This window comes from Schistocerca nitens, chromosome 1 (assembly GCF_023898315.1).
Source record: "Schistocerca nitens isolate TAMUIC-IGC-003100 chromosome 1, iqSchNite1.1, whole genome shotgun sequence".
NCBI classification, from domain to species: Eukaryota; Metazoa; Arthropoda; class Insecta; order Orthoptera; family Acrididae; genus Schistocerca; species Schistocerca nitens.
The window spans coordinates 1,207,695,730-1,207,703,998 of NC_064614.1; the positions used below are offsets into that span (position 1 = coordinate 1,207,695,730).

An 8,269-nucleotide genomic window follows, 5' to 3' on the forward strand; every position below is an offset into this window, starting at 1 on the left:
TTTACGTCATCTTCTTGATCCTCTTCAAACATGGGCGATGTAACTCTGGACACCTGGGCGCTAGAGCTCTGACGTGACCGAGCTGGCCTCTGTCTGCACTCGTTCGTTTGACTATAAACTTCTGCTACCGTCTCGACCTGTGTGCCTGTCTCTGTTTCATCCTCTACTTCACTATCATAATCACGGCCGCAACGCTGCTCTGAGATCGCGTCCAAATCACCTTCCTCATCAATGCCCCTGGCGTCCTGTCCTGCTAAAAATGTGCCCATCTCATCTCCGAACCTATTCCCGTCAGTAAACTGCCCCTTATCCATTATGCTATCCTCTTTTGTTTTAGCTTCGCCCGATAATAGTCGTGCCTTACTTCTCGTTATCATTCATAAAAACAAATTCATCTAAAATGCACAATAAAATTAATCTACTCCATATATTTTTTACACATAAACATAAAATTTCAACAACGCTGTTCCAACGCTGTAATCACAAACACAATTTGATGTGGTACAGAAACCGCACACAAATCCGACAAAGTGCGATGCGGTACAGACACCACATCAGCGAAACACAAAAAAAACAATGAACAAAAAATATATACACTGAAAACAAAAACTGTAGTCATGCGCCGCTACTTAAAACTAAACGCGGAACTACCAAAAAAAACTTGGGTATTAATCATTAAAAAAAATAGAGAGAAAAAAAAATTGAATGTTCCTACTAAGAATCCTGTTTGTTTATCAGAGATTCACAAGAAAGATCCGAGGCCAAGGGTCGCCATATTATGCGAGGTGCCGGGGCTAGTAGTGTATTTATCACTAAATTCTACTAGAATCCACATGTGTAAATCATGCTCTAAGCCCCCCCTATTCTAACTCCGACTTTTGCTGTTGCACAAGGATAAAACAAATACGCGAACTGACTCTAATCAACCCTGCTAGTGGAGTAGAAGAGAGTTTGGCACCTGCAATAATTTAATTTGATAAATAAGTTAAATAAACAAAGGTTTCATTAGCATAGTGAGGAATGATAGGGTTGCTCTATTGATTAACAGAAAGAAAGTTCTGTCCAAAATAACAATATGATTTATTAAGATTAAACGCAGAATAGTAAAAGAGACACAGGAAATATAAAACATCAAATTGGCTAAAATTGGAGATTCATACAAACACAGTAAAGGTGAAGTTGTCCCTAACTTAGATCGTGAGGTTTAAGACGAAGTGGTATGTGGAGCCAATTCCTTTCCACTCAAATCTCAAGAGAGACACACAGCTAACCCAATAGTAATTGCTGCTACTCGAAACTGAACAAAGTTAGAAAAGGATGAACAGGCGCGCTCTGCTGAGCTCTGATTATCACCTAGGAAAATCCCTATCTGCCGGTGCTGCGGACGTACATTACCAACAGTCTTCTTATCTCCCAGAACACGATCTGGCGTACCGCAGGCGAGGGCTGGTTGCTCCGACGTCCTCGACCGAAAGGCGACTGCCGACTACTCAGAGCACCCGCACAGGCCGAACACCGAACATTCCCGCCCCCACGACAGTGGCCGTGGTTACGTTCCAATCAGCAACTCGAAAACCGGCGGAAATTCCACTCCATTGCCGGAGCACTACCATTCCACCAATGGAGATTCTTGGCGCCAATTTCTGTGCTGATTTTGCAGAAAGTGCGGGAATTTTCCCGCCACAACTGCGTGGGTACACAAGTCATTCCCACGCCTCGCTGGTAGCCCGCCAGAAAGTGTTTTCGCAAAGTTTCTCTGAAGTAACGGAACCTCTAGCCCAGCCGCTACTTCACACCCCAGCGGGCGTGTCTCTTGACAATGTCGGCGTCTGAAAAGCATTCACTCGACTGCCTCACACACGTCGGCTTATCTCTCTCCAGTTCCACAGAGCCCGCCTGTCACCGGCCCACCCGGGTGACGAGAGACGCTGCGTGGGAAGTACGCGTGTTAAGGAAAAGCAACCCTCCACCGCATGCAACTAGAGAGGAGAATCGTAAGATAGAAATATGAGAGGGGGCTCATGCCACCTCTCAAGGTAAGTGATTTGTGAAAGGTATAGTTTAATGTTAGTCAGGGCCATTCTTTTGTAGGGAATTTTGAAAGTCAGATTGCGTTGCGCTAAAAAATATTGTGTGTCAGTTTAAGGACAGTCGAGTAAAATTGATAAAAGGGGACGTTTCACGGTTAGTACCCCGTAATTCGACTTATTATGCCTATAAATTTTTGTACGTCATCATATAAATATTCAAATTTTGTTCAATGGAACGACGAAAATCGAGATTCTTACGTAAAAGTGACAAGAACAGAAAATGCAGAATATGAAAAGTACTCGAAACTGAGGAAGAAGTTGCAAAGAAAACTTCGATAGGTTAGGCAGTCACAATGCGTAGGCGTTTCTGTTCAAAAAGTATTTACACTGAATAAAAATATTTCATACACGATTATTTCATTTACCTTATCACATTCCGTTACTTCGCCCAAAACTCGACTGTACATATACTTCATTCGGTAATAAGAAATTGTCTGTCATCACTCTTTAGATTGCTAACTTCACCGAAATGTGAAGGTTGAATTGTGGAAAAAATGAATAGTTTAAGGCGATAGAATAACGAAGTCAATACAATTTTCTGAGTCTTCTTTAGGTGGGCCAACGGCCTCGCCGCAGTGGTAACACCGGTTCCCGTCAGATCACTGAAGTTAAGCGCTGTCGGGCTGGGCTAGCACTTGGATGGGTGGCCATTCGGTCTGCCGAGCGCTGTTGGCAAGCGGGATGCACTCAGCCCTTGTGAGGCAAACTGAGGAGCTACTTGATTGAAAAGTAACGACTCCGGTCTCGTAAACTGACGTAAGGCACGGAGAGCGGTGTGCTGACCACATGCCCCTCCATATCCGCATCCAGTGACAGCTGTGCTCTGAGGATGACACGGTGACCGGTCGGTGCCGTTGGGCCTTCGTGGCCCGTTCGGACCGAGTTTAGTTTAGTTTATTTATGAGGATCGGTAGGAAGCACACAAATTCGCTTCATATCCCGTTTTATAGTAAATATTCTGTAACCGACTACGTGTTATGACAATTTACATTTCTTTACTGCGATGTTAGTGGAATTTGGTCGTCATTCTAGCGGTTCTAGGCGCTCAGTCCGGAACCGCGCGACTGCTACGGTCGCAGGTTCGAGTCCTGCCTCAGGCATGGATGTTTGTGATGTCCTTAGGTTAGTTAGGTTTAAGTTGTTCTAAGTTCTAGGGGACTGATGACCTTAGAAGTTAAGTCCCATAGTGCTCAGAGCCATTTGAACCATTTTTTTCGTCATTCTATTTAGACAAATATAAATGGTAAAGGGACAGGCCGTTGCAGAAACGAAGTAATTCTAAAATCTGGTCTAAGTATTACGTGTTATCTTTTAGTACACACTTTTAAGGCAACAGTTTATGTGGTACAGTGGCATACATTTTTATAACGGTCAATTACACGTATTAACTTTTTAATGTTTTTCAACATTACCAAACGAAACTTATGATACGTATTATTATCGTGTGTTCAAATAAATAATAATGAATGAGAAGTTAATTCACTTCTTTCATTTTGTAGCTCTTTACCATCGAGCCCCTTATTCAGACCATTCATCCTCTTCTCCTTTTGTCACGAAAAGAAAATTATATGTTATGCTCTCTGGTGAGGTGTGAACAGTCAAGTACCCTGAGGGACTGTAATTTTCTTATATCTTATGCACGCGTCAAATCAACACCTTAGGCATCTGAATACGTACAATTACCATTAGTTAGCATGTTTTACAACCCAATTAACAGGAGCGTCGTACGGTTTCCTTTCTCGCCTTCCGGGACCTTCCGTCACTATTACAGATAAATACGTCGTTTTACAGTTCCTACGTTTTATTTGTTCCTTGATCGTATAATAATTGTCGACTCTACGTCAGTCTGCGCCTGTTACTGGCTCTCTCTCCTACCCATTCATGGAGCGCCATTGGCGCCATTTTCACACTCTGATCTCAGCTTTCTAAACTGTTAAGCAGTTAAAAAGAATTACAGTTCTTTTTTCAGTTTCAAACCGTTCCTCATGAATAAAACAAGCACGCCATTTCAGTTAACATAAGTAACTGTTCGTTCTCTTCATCTGTTTCAAGCTGAAATGACAAATGAAATAGCCTACGAAATAACAATCATAATAACGCTTTATTCTGAGCTCTTTGGAGTATGCTATACATCGCGAGCAAGGGTCAGACCGACATCTTTGCGTGGAAGCTTTGTGGAAAATTCTCAGAATTCAGAACCATATCCTAGTCTTTTCGTGTTTTTATTCCGCGTAATTTTGTGAAGCGATGCACTTTCTAATAAGGATCACTGCCGTACGTATTTGCCCCTCTTAACGTTTGCTCCAAAATGGAAAGTAAGATTCTTTTGAATAACCGGTATGGTGTTAAGGTCGTTTACTCCCAGTTCTTTTATGCGAGATCGGTTAATACAGACGCAACAGTCATTAAGTTATGACTGCGGTTTATGCCTGGCTCTTGCCACCCGTTCCTACTGAACTGATTTGATGTAACGTGAGGAGACAGGAATTGGTATTGTGGTATGGCGTACAACGAAATGTGCTGCTACGCTAGACTCTGCGGGCGGTTGCTTACAAGTGGAAGGGCTCAAAAAAAGGCGGCACTGAACATCATCCACGGTACTGACAAGTTTCCAAAACATCATTTATTTATTGTCGAAATACTTACGGAAAAACAGGTTACTACTCAAGACATGAAATAAATTAAAGCAGTTAAACATTAACTGAAAATTGAAACATGAAAATAATTAAACCAAATTATTTAAGTCAGTTCACCTAAAAATCTGGCATCTCATTGTTTACTAAAACATGAAATTGGCTTGGCAAGATGTATAACATCTAATTACGAGGGTCACTCCAAAAGAAATGCACACTATTTTTTTTAATCCATCTTTTATTCTACATGTTGGAAAGTTTTACAGTGTGTAGATACATCCTTTAGGAACAATATTTTCGTTTCTCCATATAATTTCCATCCCTCTCAACTGTCTTACGCCATCTTGGAACCAGCGCCTGTATGCCCGCACGGTAAAATTCTGGACCAACCTGTCGGAGCCACTGTTTGGCAGTGTGCACAAGGGAATCATCATCTTCAAACCTTGTTCCACGAAGAGAGTCTTTCAGTTTTCCAAAGAGATGATAGTCACATGGAGCCAGGTCAGGACTGAAAGGCGGGTGTTTCAGTGTTGTCCATTCGAGTTTTGTGATCACTTCCATGGTTTTCTGACTGACATGTGGCCGTGCATTGTCGTGCAACAGCAAAACATCCTGCTTTTGCCGATGTGGTCGAACACGACTCAGTGTCGTCACATATGCATCAGAATTCATGGTGGTTCCACTTGGCATGATGCCCACAAGCAAGAGTCCTTCAGAATCGAAAAAAACTGTAGCCATAACTTTTCCAGCAGAAGGTGTGGTTTTAATTTTTTTTTCAGGGTGAATTTGCATGATGCCACTCCATTAATTGCCTCTTTGTCTCTGGTGAAAAATGATGGAGCCATGTTTCATCACCTGTCACAGTTCTTCCAAGAAATTCATCTCCACCATTCTCGTACTGTTCCAAAAGTTTGCTGCATACCATTTTTCTTGTTTCTTTGTGAGCCACTGTCAACATCCTGGGAAACCAGCTGGCACAAACCTTTTTATCGCCAACACTTTCAGTATTCCGCAAACACTTCCTTCCCCTATCCCAACATAGCGTGACAATTCGGTCGCTGTGATGCGTCTGTCAGTAGTCACCAATTCGTTAACTCTCTGCCCATTGTCTGGAGTGTGTACAGTACGAGGCCTGCTGCGAGGACAATCCTCAATATTGCCGTGCCCGCTTTCATGACATAACCTGCTTGCCCGCCGACCAACTGAACTGCGATCGACAGCAGCATCTCCATTCACCTTTTTCAACCTCTTGTGGATGTTTCCCACTGTCTCGTTTTCACAGCACAGGAATTCTATGACAGCACATTGCTTCTGACGTACGTGAAGTGTAGCAGCCATCTTGAAGACGTGCTGTGATGGCTACACTCACGGGAACAGGTTGAACTAACAAGGGGAGGCTGCCAATTGTGAAATTCAGATTCGATTCATACTGCGCATAACAAAAGCTCATGGCCAGATGTGTAATGTGGCAAAGCACCAAGATGCACTTCTCAGCCGTTGTCAAGAAAATCGACAGTTAAAAGAAACCGTTGCGGAATATGTGGTGTCACCACAAGACACCACACTTGCTAGGTGGTAACTTAAATCGGCCGCGGTCCTGTAGTACATGTCGGACCCGCGTGTCGCCACTGTGTAATCGCAAACCTAGCGCCACCACATGACAGGTCACAAGACACGGACTAGACCTCGCCCCAGTTGTACGGACGACATAGCTTGCGACCAGACGTACGAAGCTTTCCTCTCATTTGCCGAGAGACAGATAGAATAGCCTTCAGCTTAGTCCATAGCTACTACCTAGCAAGGCGCCATTTGTATCAGTGCTTATAGCTTACTACTATTCAAGAGATGTATTCCAACAAGAGAATAAAACATCTACGTACTTTTCTTCTTATTCATTAATAAGTCTCATGTTCCAGAACTTCAAGCCCGTCTGCGTTAGTTTAGCGTGCACCTAGCTACCTCATTGTGTCTATGCTTTATGAGCTAGACACAACAGAATACTCTCTACGATTACTCGTTCTCTGCAGCGTCGTGGCGCAGCGGTAAGCGATCGGGTTCGTAATCCGAAGGTCGCCGGATCGAATCTCGCGCCACGCAATTTTTTTATTAGCTTTTTGTAAGTCAAATATATATATATATATATATATATATATATATAAACTATTGATGAATTGCTTATGCATGTTGGTGAAGGCGGATCGCTCTCCAATTGTACCGCCTCCATTTTTCCGTTTGTTTAACAGGGTGTACCAAAGCTCTCCCGATGTTGTAAGTTGCGCTAGAGACCGCATCTACCTTCTTTCGAAGTTAGCAGGCAACTACGCTGTTATGCGGCTGCTCGTTTCGGCCCATTCAACATCTGTCCTTCAAGTGTAACGAGCGAGTAACGTTTGACTTACGCTATACGTATTCGTTTCGGAATACCGTTTCTACGTCTTCCGTTAACAAAACGTGGTTAACATTATGAAGACAATTAATAACATTTCTGAAATACAACTTTGTTTGCGGAAAACATAATGATGTTCGAAGTCGCCAGTTGTTCAAAAATGGTTCAAATGGCTCTGAGCACTATGGGACTCAACTGCTGTGGTCATAAGTCCTCTAGAACTTAGAACTACTTAAACCTAACTAACCTAAGGACAGCACACAACACCCAGCCATCACGAGGCAGAGAAAATCCCTGACCCCGCCGGGAATCGAACCCGGGAACGCCAGTTGTTCCACGAGAAACGACTTTCATTAACTTATTATATGCATAACTGTTGCAACTGATTGCCGGGAATTATATATATATATATATGTGTGTGTATATACACATTTGAATTACAAGAAACAAATACTAAAAAAAAAAGGTTGCATCGTGCGAGATTCGATCCGGCGACCTTCGGATTACGAACACGAGCGCTTACCGCTGCACCACGACGCTGTAGAAAATTGTTAATCGTAGACAGTATTTCATGGCAACGGTTTCTTTTAACTGTCGATTTTCTCGACAACGGCTGAGAAGTGCATCTTGGTGCTTTGCCACATTACACCTCCGGCCGTGAGCTTTTATTATGCGCAGTATGAATCGAATCTGAATTTCACAATTGGCGGCCTCCCCTTGTAAGTTTGAAAACAAGCGGGAAGGATGTACCTACACACCGTAAAACCTTCACACATGCAGAATGAAAACTATATTTTTACAAAGATAATGTGCATTTCTTTTGGAGTGACCCTCGTATATTCACTATGTGAGATCCAATCAGTTCATATCAGCGGCCAGGACGTCAAAGAGAATTCAGTGTGATGTTCCTCAAGTCACTATAGCACGATTCTGGACTTCAGATGTGGACAGTTAGTGCTGGTAGGTGCCATGACCATCAGTAAAGACATCAAGCATGATGGGAAGCACATGGTCCGCAAAAATACTCACCCAGCCCACTGCTCTCGTGCCGCCTTGGATTTCTTCGACAGGTGCCATGGAAGCCCAGCTGAGTGTCCCCCAAAACATAACGCTGGCCCTATCGGCCTGCGTCCGTGGCGTATTCGGGCACGGCCATCGAC

At 43.2% G+C, this 8,269-nt stretch overlaps 1 pseudogene; it reads left to right on the plus strand.

Annotated features, from left to right (window-relative positions):
• The first annotated feature begins 2,647 nt into the window (after positions 1-2,647).
• On the plus strand, positions 2,648-2,765 carry LOC126212560 (5S ribosomal RNA; annotated as a pseudogene).
• The last annotated feature ends 5,504 nt before the right edge of the window (positions 2,766-8,269 follow it).